Source organism: Meles meles, chromosome 13 (genome assembly GCF_922984935.1).
Source record: "Meles meles chromosome 13, mMelMel3.1 paternal haplotype, whole genome shotgun sequence".
NCBI classification, from domain to species: Eukaryota; Metazoa; Chordata; class Mammalia; order Carnivora; family Mustelidae; genus Meles; species Meles meles.
The window spans coordinates 58,815,565-58,834,319 of NC_060078.1; the positions used below are offsets into that span (position 1 = coordinate 58,815,565).

At 43.2% G+C, this 18,755-nt stretch overlaps 1 pseudogene; it reads left to right on the plus strand.

Moving 5' to 3' along the window:
* Positions 1-12,035: 12,035 nt before the first annotated feature.
* LOC123955068 lies at positions 12,036-17,476 on the plus strand (annotated as a pseudogene).
* The last annotated feature ends 1,279 nt before the right edge of the window (positions 17,477-18,755 follow it).

Consider the following 18,755-nt stretch of genomic DNA (forward strand, 5'->3'; position numbering starts at 1 on the left):
AACAGGACTTCAAAACATATGAAGCAAAAACTGATAGAAATGTAAGAAGAAATGGACAAATTCACAATTTTAGTTTGATATTTAAGTACCCTTTTCTCATGATTGATTTGATCAACTCTATCAAAAGTAGAAAGAAAATCAGGATAGAGAAGAGTTAACCAACATTATCAATCAAGTTGACCTAACTGACATTTGTAGAACATTCCACCCAAGAGCAGCAGAATCCACATTCCTGTCATGTGTAAATAGAGCATTCACCAGAATAAATCATACACTTAGCCCCAAACCAGTCTAAATAAATTTAAAAGAACTCAAGTTATACAAAGTATATTCTCTGACCACAATGAATTATGATATAAATAAAACCCAAAAGATCTCTGGAAAATCCCCAAGTATTTGGAAATTAAATGACAACTTCTAAATAACCCATGAATCAAAGAAGAAATCAAAACGTATATCTGAAAATATTTTTAACTAAAAGAAAGCGAAAACTCAATCTGAAAAGTTGCTTCCAAAATTCAGATGGAAATGCAAAGGACCTAGCATTGTCAAAACAACTTTGAAATAGAACAAAAGTATGAGGACCAACGTCATTTGAGTATAAAGCTATGGTAATTAGACAATGTATGAGAGTAAAACAATTAGATCAATGAAATAGAACAGAGAGTCCAGAAATAGATCCACACATTTATAGACAACTGATTTTCAACAAAGGTGGAAGGCAATTCAGTAGATTGTCTTTTCAACATATGATCATGAAAAAATTAGATATCCATACATTAAAAATGAGTTATAGGGGCACCTGGGTGGCTCAGTTGGTTAAGGGTCTGCCTTCGGCTCAGGTCATGATTGCAGAGTCCTGGGATTGAGCCCTGCATCAGGGTCCCTGCTCAGCAGGAAGTCTGCTTCTCCCTCTCCCTCTGCTCCTTGCCCTGCTCAGGCTTTCTCTCACTCAAATAAATAAGAAAAATCTTTTTTAAAAAATGAACTCTAGATTTAAATGTAAGACCTAAAACCATAACATTTCTAGAGGGGAAGCAGGAGAAAATCTTTGTGACCCTGGATTAGATAAAGATTTCTTAGACACAACCCCTAAAGCACATTCCCTTAAAAAATAAGTTGATAGGGGAGTCTGGGTGGCTCAATCAGTTAAGTGTCTGACTCTTGGTTTCAGCTCAGGTTGTGATCTCAGGGTCATGAGATAGAGCCCTGGGTCAGCTAGGCACTCAGCACGGACTCTGCTTGAGATTCTTTCCCTCTCCACTCCCTCTCCTCTGCTACTCTGTGCACTCATGCACACTCCCTGTCTCTCTCTCAAATAAATGAAATAAATAAGTAACTAAATAAAGAAATAAATAAATTGAAAAGGTGCCTGACTGGCTCAGTCAGTTAAACATTCGACTCTTGATTTTGGCTCAGGTCATGACCTCAGAGTCCTGGGATCAAGCCCCACATAGGGCTCTCTGCTCAGTAGGGAGCCTGCTTCCCCCTCTTTCTCTGACTGCCTCTGCCTACTTGTGATCTCTCTCTCTCTGTGTCAAATAAATAAATAAATATCTTAAAAAAAAAAAGACATATCCTCAATAAAAAACTCTCAAATGTAGTAATAAAAAAAACTCATTAATTAGCAATTAACCACCCAATAAGATTACGGCTAAAGATCTGAACAAATATTTCACCGAAGGGTACATATAGATGACAAATAAGTATATGAGAAGATGCTGAACTTCATTAGTCATTAAGGAAATGCAAATTAAAATCACAACAAAATATCACCATACACCTATTAGAATGACTAAAATTAAAATTCAGACCATGCCGGGGCGCCTGGGTGGCTCAGTGGATTAAGCTGCTGCCTTCGGCTCAGGTCATGATCTCAGGGTCCTGGGATCGAGCCCCGCATTGGGCTCGCTGCTCAGCAGCGAGCCTGCAACCTCCTCTCTCTCTGCCTGCCTCTCTGCCTGCTTGTGATCTCTCTCTCTCTGTCGAAGAAATAAATAAAATCTTAAAAAAAAAAAAAATTCAGACCATGCCAACATTTGGTGAGAATATGAAGGAAGTAGAACTCTTATCCACCACTGGTGGGAATGTGAAATGGCCCAACCACTATGGAAAATAGTTTGGCAGTTTCTTAAAAATTGCACATATAATTCACATGATCTAGCAATTTCACTCCAAAGTATTTACCCAAAAGAAATTTAAAAATATATCTGTACAAAGAATTATACACGAATGGTCCTAACAGCCTTATTTGTAAATTGCCAAAAAGGGTGGTCGCTGAGTCAGCAGCATCAACATCAACGGGGAACTTGTTAGAAATGCAAGTTCTCCTCCTCCCCTACTTCAAACCTACTGAAGGAGGTGGTTTATAGGTTCACCAGATTCCGTTTGGACTGTGAATTGCCCCAACAATCTGAAATTAGAAACCAGACGGTAATTCTGATGCAAACTAAAGCGTGAGAACCACGACCCCCACCACAACCCCTTAGCCCAGATGGTGCTGGTGTACCACAGCTTAGAACAATGTTTCCCAAACTTCAATGAGTACATGAATCACCTGTCCTCCAGATTCTCATTCAGTAGGTTTGGGAGGGTTGGAGCTTGAGATTCTGCACTGCTTAGAAGCTTCGTGTTGGTACTTCTGCTGGTCCTGGGAGTTTGGTGAAGACCATTCTTGGAAAGGCCCTAACTTCCTAACTGCCAAGCACATTTGGCTGTCTCAGTTCTTCGTCCATTGATTGTTAAAATGGAATCTTCTGCTCTAGTACTTACACAGTTTTGCAAGGAAATGAAAACTTTCCTCTCCAGCAGAAAGGGACCCTGTTCTGGAATGTTCTCTTGGCTGCCCTAGATTCTTACACTCCGTTAGAGCCTGGCCCAGAGGTTTCCAACATTAGATTCACTTATGAAGCTTCAAGAAAATGCCAATGCCTGGGCCCCACCCCCCAAGAGACTGTTTTCATTAGTCTGGTGTGGTGTGTAGGTATCAGTATCTTTAAAGCTCTCCTAGTGATCTTACTGTGAACCAGAGCTTAGAATCACAGACTAGCCTCACGTGTACTCCCACATTGCTCCCTCCCCCTCTAACATCCATTCAACAAATATTGATAAGCCATCTTCTACTTCCTATGCTCTGTGTGAATGTGCTCGGGAAACTACGGGGAGTGAGCCACGTCCCTGTTCTCAGGAGGCTCATATTCTGGCAGGAGAGTCAGACAGGTATAAATTCATTTTCCACACATATAACTGCTACCACAGAGATATTTCATTAAATAAAAAAATGTTGATTGAGAATTTATAGGTTTTAGACACCAGGAATGTTACAATGAGCAAGACAGACAATCCCAAGTTCATGATGCTCATATCCAATGGAAACCCCAAATCCCCTGGGACACAGAAAAGGGGTCCTTAATCCAAACTGTGAGTGATCAGAAGAGGTCCCCCTAAGGTCCTGAAGCTTCCACTGAATCCTAAAACCTCATATCATTCAAGCCCAAGAAGAAGGGCGAATACTCCAGGCGGGAAAAGAGCAGCACCCGCAAAGGCATGGAGGTGTAAAGAGCATGGCACACTCAGAGAACTGGCCATACCGAGCTGAGGGGCTTCCCACAGCCCAACCCTTGGCATTTGTCTAAGGGCTTCTCCCTCCCTCCACCCCCATGCTTAGGGCAGCCTTCCCCCTTGTACTCAATAACCGTCTTCTTGTTCAGTCAGACAAGCACAACTCTCTTCCAGCCCATTCTATCAATCCAGAACTCCACAATTCTGCCACTCTTTGTGAACATGCCGGGTCAAAGACCCTTCTCCTCTCTTCTTCAAGACCCCAAGATTACCGCCAGACACCTCCCTCCACCCACCCCCGGTTTCACTTTTCTGCTACCACCAGGTGGAGCCCTTTCATTGGCTTCTTCTGCTATTGTCAGACACACCCATTTTAGGTTCCCAACTAATTTCCTCTTCACTGAATTTCCTTCACTGGAACTATAATCATCTTTAATCTGAGGAAGAGGATCACAGGAAGTGTGTTTAAAACACAAACCAGCAGAGCTACTCAGTTTGCGCCTTTCCCTCAATTCAAGCCATGCATGGGTTCATTCTTAGCTCTCAGCGCACTTCAGCAGCTTCCGTTAAAACCCATTGTGCTCCTACCTAAAAGACTTCCCCAGTTTGAGTTGGGTGTTCCCCACCCCTTGGTGAAGATTTCTTCCCACCCAGACAGTGCATGCTCAAAGAGTTGTCCTCCAGATAATTTGACATCTAGGTATAGAAGAGGATAAATGTTTTAGGAAAAAGGTCAGGATTCAAAGTGCCAACCCCCATTCTTATGCTCATGGAATAACCACTGTAACTTGTTCAACCACCACAACAATTGTGGCGATTCTACCACTAGCCATCTCTCCTTGTCAGCCAGAGCCTCTCCATGTTTGAGTTGTGCTTAACACTTAGGCTGGAAAATAGGACCCCAACAGAACGATAGGGAGGACTTGTTATCAATGTTCCTGAGAGGAAAAGCCATGCCTAAGTTGTCTTGGCATCCCACATAGCACCTAGCTCAGTGCCTTAACTAGGCACTAGTGAACCAGGCAGATCACTCTGTAACAGACACAAATAGAGCAAAAAAAAAAAAAAAAGATAAGATTCCAGCTTCTTTGGAGAATGGAAGCTATACCAGGTTTACCCAAAAGTCCAAAGAGATATTCAGTACTTCCATTTCACTTCTACTTCCTATATATGGATTTAAAAGGTGATTCAATTGCTCCATCAGACAAAATTTATCAAGCATATACTATCTACTGGTGCTATGATACTATGATGGGATGAAAAATCTGACATAAGGACTTATCCTTCCAGTGACATAAATATCATTTTAATGAGCTCCTCCTTACCAGGCTCATCCACTTGGGGACCACCACAACTACTCTGTCTATTAAAGATAGCTGCCAATTTTTTGCTATTTCTGTTGTGATGTGAAGTCTAATTCCTCTTTCCTTGAATCTGGCTGGCCTAAGTGACTTTCCTGACCAATAGAATGATACAGAAGTGATATTCTGGGACTTCTAAGACTAAATCTTAAGAAACCTTGCAACTTCCACCCAGACCTCTTGGAACAATTGATCTGGAGCCAGTCAGATACCATACAAAAATCTGATTACCCTGAGACTGCCCTGTTGCTAAAAAGAAGGAGCTACCCTCTTGGAGTAGCCATGAGTAGAAAAGATGCCTTACCAGCCTAGCTTCACATGAGGGAAGAAATCTTCATGATGACTCTAGCCTCAGTGGCCAGGTGATAGCAACCAAAAGAAGCCCACATGAGAACCACCAACCGAGATCATCAATCTTAATAAATATTTGTTCTTAGATGCTACATCAGAAACAACTATGGTTAAGTAAGTATTACCATTGGGGGAAGCCGGGTGAAGGGTACACAGGAATTCTTTGTACCATTTTGCAACTATTCTGAGTCCTATAGTACTACTTTAAAAAAGATATATATTTATTTATTTCAGAGAGAGAGCGCATGAGTGGAAGGAGCAGAGGAAAAGGGAGAGAGCATCTCAAGCAGACTCCATGCTGAGCATGGAGCCCCAAGTGGGGCTCAGTCTCACCACCCTGAGATCACGACCTGAGCTGAAACCAAGAGTCAGACGCTTAACCAACTGTGCCACCCAGGCACCCCCTAAAGTGCTATTTTTTTAAAGTTGTTAAAAACTGAAACACATGATCTGGAAAAGATCCGTTTTGAAAGAACTCAAGGCAGCTGAAGGTTTTCCCTAAGCCACATCCCAGGTGCTGACAATGCTCGCGCTGGCTGCAGCAAACAGGTGTGTGTAACTGTGTCCCTCAGCACGGTTGCTGGCTTTTTTTCTTTCTTTTTTTTTTTTTTGACAGAGAGAGAGTTAACAAGTAGGCAGAGAGAGGGGGAAGCAGGCTCCCTGCTAAGCAGAGAGCCTGACGTGGGGCTCCATCCCAGGATCCTGAGATATTGACCTGAGCCGAAGGCAGAGGCCTAACCCACTGAGCCACTCAGGTGCCCCCGGTTGCTGGCTTTTGAAGCTCAGGGGAAGCTCTGACCCCCACCCCCACCCTCCCAGTGCCAGTGACTCAGTCTCAATCCTGATGTCTCACTCATCACATTTGGCTCTCCCACCAGGGAAACACCCAGCTCTTCCTTTTGTCTAGTGAGGAAAGCAACTACTTTAGCTCTTCATTTTTCAAAGACTGACAAAACGATATCAACAGGCATGAAATGTCACTCAGCCACAGGAGAGAGATTTTCTCTGCTAGTGTTTTTTAAAGACCTCTTTTCTTTGGTTCCAAAAAAAAAAAAAAATCTCATACAAACAAGTGAAATCATGTCCTTATTCTGCCATGCTTTAGAGCTATCCTAACTAGCTCTTCAGGGAGACCATGGCCCTCACGAATGGCATCTCTGAAGAAGAGACCCCAGTCCCACTCCCCAGATACAGTTTCCACCAGAGAGAAAGGGGTGGGATGAGAACTTCTACCCCTGGTGATTTGTAGATTTCTGATTCATGAAAAAATGGAAGCAGTCGCTTTGGGTTGGGAGCAGGTGGGCTATAGGAAGAAAGACCAAGATTTGACAAGATCAACGGAACCACCTACATAGAGTTATTAGAGGGCCTCATTTTTCTCATTTCTGAACCAGATACCGTTGAGGTATGGAAATGTGAGAGAAAGACAAAAGATTCTAGTGGGAAAGTTTTGGACTTGCAGGACCTGAACTGACATCCCAGTTTTGCCACTTGCAATATGGTCCTGGGATGGTTTTTCATTCTCTCTTGAGGGGTCAATAAAGTTCTCCTTACCAACCTCAGGGGCTTGTGACATTCACAAGTGAGTGCAGTGCTTTGTCAACCACCGGGCCAGAGAAGGCTATTATTATCCCATGCCATTGTGTACTAGGAGGTCAGAGAAGGAAGAGGGAACTGGGCAGGAGCTGTCAGGGAGGACTTTGATGGAGGACATTGGGCTAAAGTGGACCTTGGAGGAAGGAAAGGATTGGGAAGCAGAAAAGGCATTCCTCCCTAGGGGAACTGAGGGAGGGATTTGTATCCTGTGGGGGAGGGATGAAAACAAGGAAACTTGACTTAACCTGTGAGAGGGGTTTTGATTGAGGAACCATATGGAAAATAAGTTAAGGGAGATAAGGGAACCTCTGATTATGAATGATCAAGAAAAACAAAGAGATAAGAAAGGGTAAAGAAATAAGGTGAGGGATGCTCACGAACTTCTTACCTGCATGTCCCACAGACTATATCCAATATTCCAATATTCTGAAATATTAATTGCTCTGGTCTATACTGCAAAGTCACCATGATGAACTATGTTGGACGGTGAACACTATAATAGTAATAATATAATCAGTTATACTGGTGAATGCTATATGTAAGGAAGAGGTACTGTGAAGGGTTTTATGTTCTCAGAATCAAAATGATGTTTATCCAGTTGGACATCTTCTGAAAGATACAACAACATATCTTACTAATTAGAAAGTTCCAGGAAAGGGAAACCTGTACTTCTCTTTTTTTTCATACACGGACTTACTCCAGTATTAAATCAGCACACTGAGAAAAAAAGGGCAGCACGTGTCCCTACGGTGTCCTTCACCAAGACGCAATCTGGCTGGAATCCCAAAATTCCAATCTGTCATGTTCCCTGACCATGGACATCTCGCAATTATTTGTAAATGGGGTATCTGAGGGTAGTAAATAAATCTCCTTATAGAGTAAAGATCATGGATCATGAAAAGATCAGTCTCTCTCTCTCTCTCTCTCATTTGGTACAGTTGTCCTAAAGTGTCTTTGGCATCTTACTACTTACTACTTTGGGGGCCCCTTTTATCCTCAGCTGTTTCCTTATGAAAAGGCAATAGCTAGCGGAGCCTGGTTGAATGCTAGAGAAATGCAGAGATGTCAAATGTAAGAGTAAATTCGGCCATATCGTTTATTAGTTGATGCCTCAGGACTTGAAGTCTGAGATTGTCTTGTTTTTTGTTTCTTTCCTGTTACCTAGCAAATACGTGTTTGTTGAATGAATAAATGAAGACATTTAGTAAAAATCTAACGGTAATCGTAATAATGTGTAATGAAAATAAGAAAGGGTGATGAACTTCTGGGTCCAATACAAAAAGCAAATGAAAATGATAAGTGAAGAAACACTATGTACCCAACGTAAGTATAATCACGTCATCACCAGGAGCAAACATATATTAACTTCCCACAAGGCAAAAATAACTATGCTAACTTCTTAATCTAGAGAGCAAAGAATAGCCATAATTCCTGTTCTGAGGGAGCTTACAAATTAATGGGGAACACAATACACAAGCTTACTCAATAGAAATATTTGAGAACAGTTTTGTACAGACTGGCGTGAGAAAGATGGCATGTCAGAAATCGTGCTGGCAAGTTGGAGACTAGGTGGGGCTACTCAGGAAACGTGAAATTCCTTCGCATCAACTACTATTCACTGAGGCTGATTCTCCCTGATCATGGGGAGAAGAAGGGGAAATTAAGACTGAAAACAAGTTTATGATTGAGAATAAATGAAGAGGAATAAGAAAGTGGAGGCTAAGAAGGAACTAGAGGCCACAGTTGAGGAATGACTGCGGTTGAATCACCCCTACCTTCTGGGATATTTTTATGAAAGGGATGGTGAACGGATTTCCTTTAGTATTTGAGTATAATTAGCATATCACTCATCCTGGTATAATAAAATTTCTTTTCCCCACACAATCTAAGTCCCCACTTTTCTATGACCTTGTATGTGGTAATATACATAAAACACATCTTGTAATGTTTGGCACATGATAAGTACTCAATAAAGTGTGACTGCCTTCCTCATGCTTTCATAAGAACTCTGTAGGTTTTCTTCTCTGCCCTTGTCTTGTTCATTGTCCATGGCTGTTGGTCCTTGTTCCAACTCTGCTGTTGATTTACCATATGACTTTAGGCAAATCTCATGCTCTCTCTGAGCAAGAAAATAGGGATACTGTCTGTCCAATATATGACCCAAGGCTGGTTAGGAGATTAATGCATGTGAAAGTACCATGAAATGTACCAAGTGCCCAGCAAATCTAATATATTAGGCTTAAGCCCTATTTGTATCACTCCTGCAAAGAGTATGTCCATAACCCAGAACCTGAGTTAAGACTAGAGAAAACTGAGTAACTTTAGTGACCTAATTATTGCACAGACTCCCTGGGATGGTTTCACCAGCTCTGTGGTGCTTCCACGGGGGAGATTTGTGCACCAAGGGTGTTTAACTAATCCTTTTAAATAAAATTTAAATAAAATTAACCTCCAGTTACAATGTGAAGTTAGAAAAGCAGAGGGAATTAAATGGTTCACAAGTATTTATCAAGTAACCAGAGAAACCCTTATAAATACTCATATTATTGTAAAAATGAACATAACCTTTCACTTCCAGGAGTTTGGAGGTGATTCCAAGTTGATATAAAAGACAAGACTTTGGGGGCACCTGGGTGGCTCAGTCGGTTGGGCTGCTACCTTTGGCTCAGGTCATGACCCCAGGGTCCTGGAATCAAATTCTGCATAGGGCTCCTTGCTCAGCGGGGAGCCTGCTTCTCTCTCTGCCTCTGCCTGCCTCTCTGCCTGTCTGCCTGCTTGTGCTCTCTCTCCTCTCTCTGACAAATAAATAAATAAAATCTTAAAAAAAAAAGCAAGGCCACAACTTATAAACACACACACATGCACACAGACAGCCATATTCAGAGACACAGAAAGATCATGCTTATTTTCAGGTTGAAACATAGATTCAAGACCTCAAGAAAATATTCTGCCAAATACCCCAGGGGGCAGGGAGATTAGGCTGTGATGGAGATAGAATTCAGTTTCTGTCCTCTACCCCCAAACATGCTGAGAACAAAAATGGAGTTGATTCTTCCATGAGATTATTAAAAGTTGTTTGTTTTGTTTTGTTTTAACGCCATTTTGCCATGATTTCATTGGGAACAGATCCCAGCAGCTCGGGTCCCTTCTGTTGGTTCTCATAAAAATGTGCTTCTCAAGGTGGAGCAGGCAGGCGCTTCACTAAACCCAGGTACCCTCCTCTTTGGCTTCCTTCTTTTTCTCATCATTTTCCTTCACATACTTCAGGAAGCTACCTCATTCCTTGGAGCTCTTATTATGCTGAATGCATACATTAATTAATTAATTAATTAATTAATGCAAGAATCATGCCCTTGTTTATTATGACAATGCCAGCAGCAAGCTGGGTAACACTGTAAGCTTTTTGGGTTCTGCCACGGTAATGCTTGTGGGACGGGTGCCCATTCCCTTGACAGTGACTTATCACCTTCCTTGTAGATTCCCACATGTGTGGCCCAACGAACAACTCCATGCTTCCTAAAAGGCCTTAAGAACATATAAAGGGTACCTTTCCTCTCTCCCTTTGTGTTGGTCATTTTGGCAAATTACTGGAAGATGGTGGTTCTGGCCCCCCCAACCCCCCTCAAAAAAAAAAGCAGATACAGTTTTAACTTAGCTCATACATTGAGAATCACATATAATAAAAACTATGCTTGAAAAGTCCTTAGATTGGCCATCAAGTAGAATAGCTGTGCCCACACTTCCATGCTTCTCTAAAGACATACCCATGGCGGGGGAGGGGGGTGGGTGTGTCTGGGTGGCTCCATCATTAAGGGTCTACCTTCAGCTCTGGTCATGATCCCAGGGCCCTGGAATCGAGCCCCGGTCTTGGGCTCCCTGCTCTGCAGGAGGCCTGCTTCTTCCTGTCCCACTCCCCCTCTCTTGCTGTGTCTTTCTATGTCAAATAAATAAAATCTTAAAAAAAAAAAAAAAGACATACCCATGGGTTGGCCGAGCCAGTTAAAGTGTCTTTAAACACCAGGAGCACACTCACTGCGGTGCAGAGCTCACCTTACAACAGGCACCTGGCAAGTGAGACCACAGAAGCTAAGAGCAGACTGAACTCTCCAGTCTCACTTCCTTTTGGGGAAGAATCAACCCACACTAGCATTTTAAGTCCTAGCTGTCTACTTTAGCGGATCCTATCTGACTCTTTGCCAAGAGACAAGTCTGTTTCAAAGGATCCCTTTTCAAAAAATTGACATTATGGATATATAGTCGACAAACAATGAAATCTATCTTAAGTACACAGTTTGACGAGCTTGACAAATGTATACCCTCGTGGGACCACCACCGCACTAAAAAGATATAACACTGGGGTGCCTACATGGCTCAATCCATTGAGTGTCAGCCTTGATTTCAGCTCAGGTCATGATCTCAGGGTTTCTGTGCTCAGTGTGGAGTCTGCTTGAGATTCTCTCCTGCCCCGCCCCTCACACGTGCACACGCTCTCTCTCTCTCTCTCTCTCAAATAAATAAATTTTTAAAAAACAAAAGGCTAGAACATAGCCATCACTCCAGAAAGCTCTATTGTGACCCATTGCAGTATATCCCCATTCCTGACACTAGGTAAGTATTGATATGCTTCTCTTTTCAAGTATTTTCTAGAATTTCATATAAATGGAATCATACAGTATTTACTCATCTGTGAAAATGACCTATTGAAACAAGAGTTTAACCCATTCATAGAAATACAATGATTGCTGTAGGTGGTAATGTCTTTGAATATAACTTAAAGAGAAAAGAAGCATTCTCTGGTAATTAAGGAGGGCAGTTGTTCTATAAATATGGGGCAAATTACTGATCTTTTAAGATAGGAGAATTGACTGATAATTAAGCTCAGGGGCCCTCAATAAAACCAACTTCAGGGGAAGGATGGTTTGGGATGCAGCTTTGTGGAAGATGGAGGCAGATAAAACCCGTTTAGATGGCTGTGGAGGAAAGAAGGAGGTAAGGTAGAGAACGCCTGGAAATCAGTGTCAAACCTTATTTCCAGTCCTAGTTTTGTCGCTAAGAAGCCACATGACTGAAGACGGTCTTTGAAGCTGTCCCTGAGTTTACAGCTATGAAAGCATGGCAGCCCAGAAAGCCAGGAGTGGAGACTGATCCTGTGGGAGAACGTTCATCATGGTAAATGACCTGAAGTGGTTTCTGCATACAAAATGACCAAACGTTGAAGGGTGCCGTGCTGTGGTTGTGTCAGATAGAGATGGAGTGACTGCCATCGGAGTGGCCAGTGATAATGCCCCAAAGCATGCTGGGAGACCTGGTCGCTTATCTACTTTTGCCTTTGCAACAGACCAAGGAAGCAAACTCGGACTTTCAAAAAATAAAAGGATCAGCTGTTACAGTAACACCCACCAGGTGGTTCAGTTCAGTCATTACCTTTGGCGGTGAGTTTCATAGCCAGCCGCGATGCCAACACAGGACTCACTATTAGCCTAGAAAGGGAGCTTGCTCTGTCATTTGAAGAATTGAGACAAGTCATGGAAGTTTCTTGTTCTGACAGTGATTTTGATGTACACCTTATTTTCATTATAACAGACCCAATATTAGTTCAGCAATCTTTAGACCACAAAAATACTTGTATGCATGTATTCAAGAAAGGGCCCCTTTCCCCACCTCACACTAAAGAAAGAGCTTTAGATAAATATAGTTTATGGACAGATTGATTGTTATCTTTCTTGTATAGAGTCTTCTTAATTTCGTGAGATCTGGGGATACCACAGAAATGGCTCAGTACATCTCAGCTCCTACGGAGTTAATCCAGTCACCAAATACGCATGAGATGTCTATTCAGTGGGTCAGAATCAAAATGGTACTTTGGTCCACTCGTGCTGTGAAGTTCTCCCTATTATATAATATGCCCAGGACTGCAGAATGAGGCAGACCTATTTTATTGTGAATAATAATGAGGACATATTTTTCTTTATATTATTTCTTTGCATTATTTCTTTGCATATGAAGAATATAAAATGGCTTAGTAAAAACAATGAAATCAGTACAATCAAGAAAAAAAAAAGGAACCACATGACTTTAGGCAATTCTTGTGTCCACTCTAATCCTGTTTTCCAAAGGAAACAGACAACTGTGTAACAAAGGTGTCAGACTACAGATATGACTTCTGAGTAGCTACATTATTAAATGGAAGTTTTGTGAAGGCAGGAACTTTGTCTTTTATTCCAGTGATCCCAACACCTAACAAAGTACTAGCACTTGATAAATACTTGTTGGATGAATGAATCATCTACGGTCTCTTCTAGCTCTGATACCCTGCTACTGTGAACAGAATCATCTGATACAGTGTTGGTTCCCTAACCCCTGCCAATACAACTGGGCCCCAGTCTTGGTCCAAACTGTGTCTTTACCACAAAACCCATGCACATGTGGAGACTAAAGTTTAATCTTGCCCACCCAATAAAAGCTATCAAGACCAACACTCCCCAGACACTCAAGGGAGAAATGGCCTCCAGCCTCTGAGGAGAGCCAAAGGTAGGGGACAAAATGGGGAAAGATCTGACCCTACAATTTGTGGCAATAAATCTCATGATATATGGGTCTTCTAATGGGGTACACTTAGTGGAAAATGAAGCTGAAAGGTCAGGTGTGAGACCTGCCAGAGTTAAGATGGCTGTAAGCATGGTTTTCTTTGGCTCCACAGATTTTCATTGAACAAGTGCTAGTGTTTCACAGTTTGGTGGCTTCTGCCACAGGGCAAAAGGCCTTATCCCAAAGGCTACAAACTCAAATGCCCTCAGGGGCTGCATGAGTACTGGCTGAAGGGGTTGGGACTATGCCAACATAGAATGAGAGAAGTAAGTGTGGTGACCCAGATAAGGCACACTCAAACTTAAAAAAAAAAAAAAATCAAATTCACTTTTTAGATGTTGTGCTGTCAAAAATCTTTCTTCCAGAATCAGGCTTCTGGGTTGCCACTTTGCAAACCAGGGGTCACCTCATGACTACACGTATGACGGCAGGAGCCTCTCCGTGGCAGCTCTTTGAAAAGCCCTGTACCTAGTAGGCGTGGAAGGAACTCTTCTGGAAGTACTAAGTTGTAGTGACAGACTGGGGGTTTATTGGGCCGAACAATGGGATGTGATTTCGTCCCTGCTTCTCTCCATCTTGCCTCCCAGGAAAGTGCCTGCTCCAGGTCTTGTTTATTCATTTCCACACTTCCAGCCCGGTCCGGTCACCTTGAAACAAACCTGGCCGCAGTGGGCTCAAAACACTCCAGTCCTCCTCTGTCATGCCTCTCGCTGTCTCTCCTTCCTTCCCTCCTCAGCATGACCTTTTCCTCCCAGGGCAGAAGCTGGATCATTTTATTCCCCCTTTCTTCATCCACACCATGATTTTTGACCCTGGCATCCCCGAGTTCTCTTCTGTAGCATTCTACGTTCACACTTCTCTTTTACTATAAAGACTACCCAGTAGACCTATTACACAAGAAGTATCAATGACTCCCGCTGTTCCTCCTCTAAGAATGTTGAGTTTTGAAGAGGGTATAAGGGCAATACTGAATGCAGTCAGTGAAAAAAACTGATCTTTGGCCAGCTGACCTTCCAGGTGACCCTCAGCTCACAGCAGCACTCTCACCTTGTCAGTGGAATAAAGACTAGAGAAGAGCCAGGGAAACTGTGCTAGGAAGCGGGAAGAAAAAGCCGACTTGCCACAAGGTTTAGCAGCTATTGGCTTAGTTTGACATTCCAGGTCTAGTAAGGTCTAGTAAGAAGATCTGGGGCAAATTACTTAACCTATCTACGCCTCAGTTTCCCCGTCTCTAAGATGGAGATCATAGCGGTATCTACCACATACATTGCTGTGAGAGTTCAAGGAATTAATACATCCAAAGTCCAAGAAAGCTTGGCACATGCTAAGAACTCAATGAGCTTTAGCTCTCATTGTCTGCAAACCGAAGCAGCACCTCCTTTACAGATTTGGAGAATTAGATGGGTACCTGCATTAGGAGAGCTAACACAGTACTTAGCACACAGTAAATGCTCAATAAATTCTTATGGTTATTACAAGTTATGATAGGCTGAATTATGGCCATCAAAAATATCCTGGTCCTAATCTCTGAAACCTGTGAATGTTACCTTATATGACAAACAAGACTCATGGGATTTTTTAAAAAAATTTTTATTTGAGAGACAGAGAGAGAATGAGCATGAGCAGGGGTGGAGGAAGGGCAAAGGGAGAGGGAGAAGCAGACTCCCTGGTGAGCAGGGAGCTCAGCGTGGGGTTTGATCTCGGGACCCTGGGATCATGACCTGAGCTGAAGGCAGACCCTTAACCAACTGAGCCACCCAGGTACCCCTGCAGGACCTCGAAATGGCAAGATTATTCTGGATTATCCAGGTGGGTCCTCAATGTAATCCTGAGCATCCTGTTAAGAACCCAATCCAAAAATGAGGAAGTGACTTGAATAGATATTTTCCAAAGAAGATATTTAAATGGCCCATTAGCATCTTGCTCAACAGCATTGATCATTAGGGAAATCAAATCAAAACTCCTAGAGATACCACCACACGCACTCCCATTAGCATGACCACCATCAAAACAATGGAAAGAAACAAGTGTTGGTAAGGATGTGGAAAAATTGAATCTCTTATACACCATCGGTGACGATGTAAAATGGTATAGCAGCTGCGGGAAACAGCATGATTGTTCCTCAAAAAATAAAAATAGAATTACCATGTGATCCAGTAATTCCACTTCTGGGTATATACTCAAAAGAATTGAAGGCAGATTCTCAAAGAGATATCTGTACACCCACATTCACAGCATCATTCACAATAACTAAAACGTGGAAGCAACCCAAGTATCCATTGACAGAAGAATGGATAAGCAAAATGTGGTATATACATACACAACAGAATATATTCAGTCTTGAAAGGAAGGAAATCTTGACGCATCCTATACCGTGGATGAACCTTGAGGACAATATGCTAAGTGATATGAGCCAGCCACAGAAGGATAAACACTGTATGATTCCACTTATCTAAGATCCCTAGAGTAGTCAAATGCATACAGACAGAAAGTGGAATGGTGGGTGTCTGGGGCTGGGAGAAGGGGGAAATGGGGAGTTAATAGAGTTTCAGTTTTACAAGATGAAAAGAGAGAGAGATGGTTGGTGATGTTGGGGGTGCAACGTTAGAAATGTATTTAATACCACTGAAATCTACTACACTCAAATATGGTCAAGATGGCAAATTACACTGTGTGTATTTTACCACAATAAAAAAAAAATTGAGGGGGGAAAAAAGGAGGCAGAAGGAGATTAGACCACAGAAGCCCAGGCAAGTAGGTGCAGGGAGAGAAGATGCGGTCCTTTCAGCTTGAGGATGGGGCTGCATGCCAAGGATTGCCTGCAAGCTCCACAGCGGGAAGGAATGAGGACTGCATTATCCCCCGGAGCTTCCAGAAGGCACCAGCCCTACCAGAATCTTGGTTTGAGCCCCATAAGACTCAGTTCAGACTTGTGGTTTCCAGAAATATCAGAGAATACAATCTGTTGTGTCAAGCCACTAAATGTGTAGTTGGTTATGGTAGCTGTAAGAGATTGATACGGAGTGCTCATTTTCCAGAATCTTCAGGGAAGTCAGAGGGATACAAATCCATAGAGATAAACAGAAATATTAGCACTCTTGGGGGGAAACTCACTCTCATACCTCTCTTGACCATTGCAGGTATCCAGTTAAACTTTCTTTCTTTCCTTTTTTTTTTTTTTTTGTTTATTTATTTATTTATTTGATTGAGAGAGAGCACAAGCAGGAGGGAGAGCGAGAAGCAGGGAGCCCAATACGGGGCTCGATCCCAGGACTCTGGGATCATGACCAGAGCCGAAGGCAGACGCTTAACTGACTGAGCCATCCAGGCACCCCCAGCTAAACTTTCTTTTGCCCTGGGTTTGGAAGGAGGGAAAGGAGCCAATACTCCTAATCTATTTGTAGCAGTGTGAGAGCCAACAGCCAAAAAATGGTCATTTTTGCAGTTAAAAAAAAAACAACGCGAAAACAATGGAGTTTGTTATTTCTTTTTTAAATGCATCAGCAGGGCCCGTGGAGAAGGTCTGGAAAATGACAGCTGAGATTAGCTCCCCACCTCCCCACCAAGACCTTGAGTGGCTGTCAGTTCTGCAGGGAACAGCAGCAAACCCTCACGCAAATGGCCTATAAAAAAGGCCTTGTCAGAGGCACCTTGACCTGCCAGGGCTTCTCTGGTACTCGGATTCCCAGCGGCCCTCCCAGGGTTACGCTCCCTCGCATGATGTATTTCCCCTGCCTTTTTTAGAGCTGCATTATGCTTGCTCCAGGAAACAGCCTCTTCCTTCTCATAAACACAGCCTTGGGTTCCTGACCAAGCACCCTGCCACTCCACAGCTCCTCGTTCATCCATCACACTTTGCTGTCACCCTGGCCGCGATTGTGGAGAACTGGTCTAATTCCAGAGGTGAACCCAGGGTGGGGAGAAGGAAGGGGAAAGCCCTGGGAGCAGCTGAGGGTCACACACACCCCCGTTCCAGCCTGCTGATGAATTCCCTAGAAGCTGACTTGCCGGCACAGTGAGCAAGCCTTTCCGATGACCCAGTGGGTCTGATGGAAAATTCTTGATAAGGTCACCACCAGAGCTGGGCTTGGCATCTCTGCACCCTCGGCTGAGTGTGCAGTACCCAGGGACAGGATAGAACAGAGACCTTATGGAGACACTGGGAGACCTAGTGAAAAGCCCTGGCTCCTTGTAAGCGAGATAGGTATGGCTAAGGCGGGGGGGGGGAGGGGGATTTGAAGGGTCAATGTGACCAATGCCCCAAATACATGCTTCACTGGTTCTGGCAGTGCCCCCGGAGTTCCCACCAATGGCTTCAGAAGAGCTTACCTTTACTGAGTGCTTACTATGTGCCAGACACTACTCTCAGTGTCTCATTCAGTGTTCACCACCACCCCGTCTAGTAGGTACCCTTATTATCTCGGTTTACAGATGAGGAAATTACGGCTCAGGAATATTAAGTAAGTTGTCAAAGTTCACAGAGCTGGTAAGTCATGGAGCTGAAATTCAAACTCGGGAGTAGCCCAGTGTCCATGCTTCCAACATTATGCTATCCTGCTTTTCAGGAGCAGCTGGACATGGAAGTGAGGACTTCTCCCCACCGTGGGTTCACCTCTGGAGTTGGGCCAGTTCTCCGAAATCACAGCCAAGGGCATTGAGGGCACCTTCTAGGCTGCTGAAAATGTTCCATATCAGCATGTAGATAGTGGCCACTCAGGCACATACTGCACCACAGCTCATGAAGCCACACACTCAAGGTTGTGCACCTTCAAGTATGTACGCTCCACCTTATTTAAACACACACACACACATTCTCTCTTCCCCCCCCCCCCACTCTCTCTCATTATTACCAGGACTATGGTAATATGAATATTTTGAAGCACAAAAGCTACGTAGGACATAGGTGGTAGATGGCAAAAAGCCTTGTTTTATAACCCCTTGCCGGTATTTTTGTTTAGAAAGGAGGTAGTTTAAATGAACACCAACAGCAGATTGGAATGTAATGTGTACTTGCTGGAGATCAGAAGCTGGGACTTGGTGGTGCAGGGAGACAGAAAGTAGTGTCCCATTACTTTGTCCTGGTTTGAGCCAATGATCCCTTCTGCTCCCAAGGAATGATATATGTTTATTTTATCCATACTTCATCCCATTCACAACCCTTCAAACTGGCGTTTCCTTTCCCTAAGCCACTCAATTCAGTAACATACGGTCAGTTCTCAACACATCTAATAGTCCTTTCTCAGTTCTCATCCTCCTTGACTGTCCTGTAACCTTTGTCTGTTGATAAGCCCTGCCTTC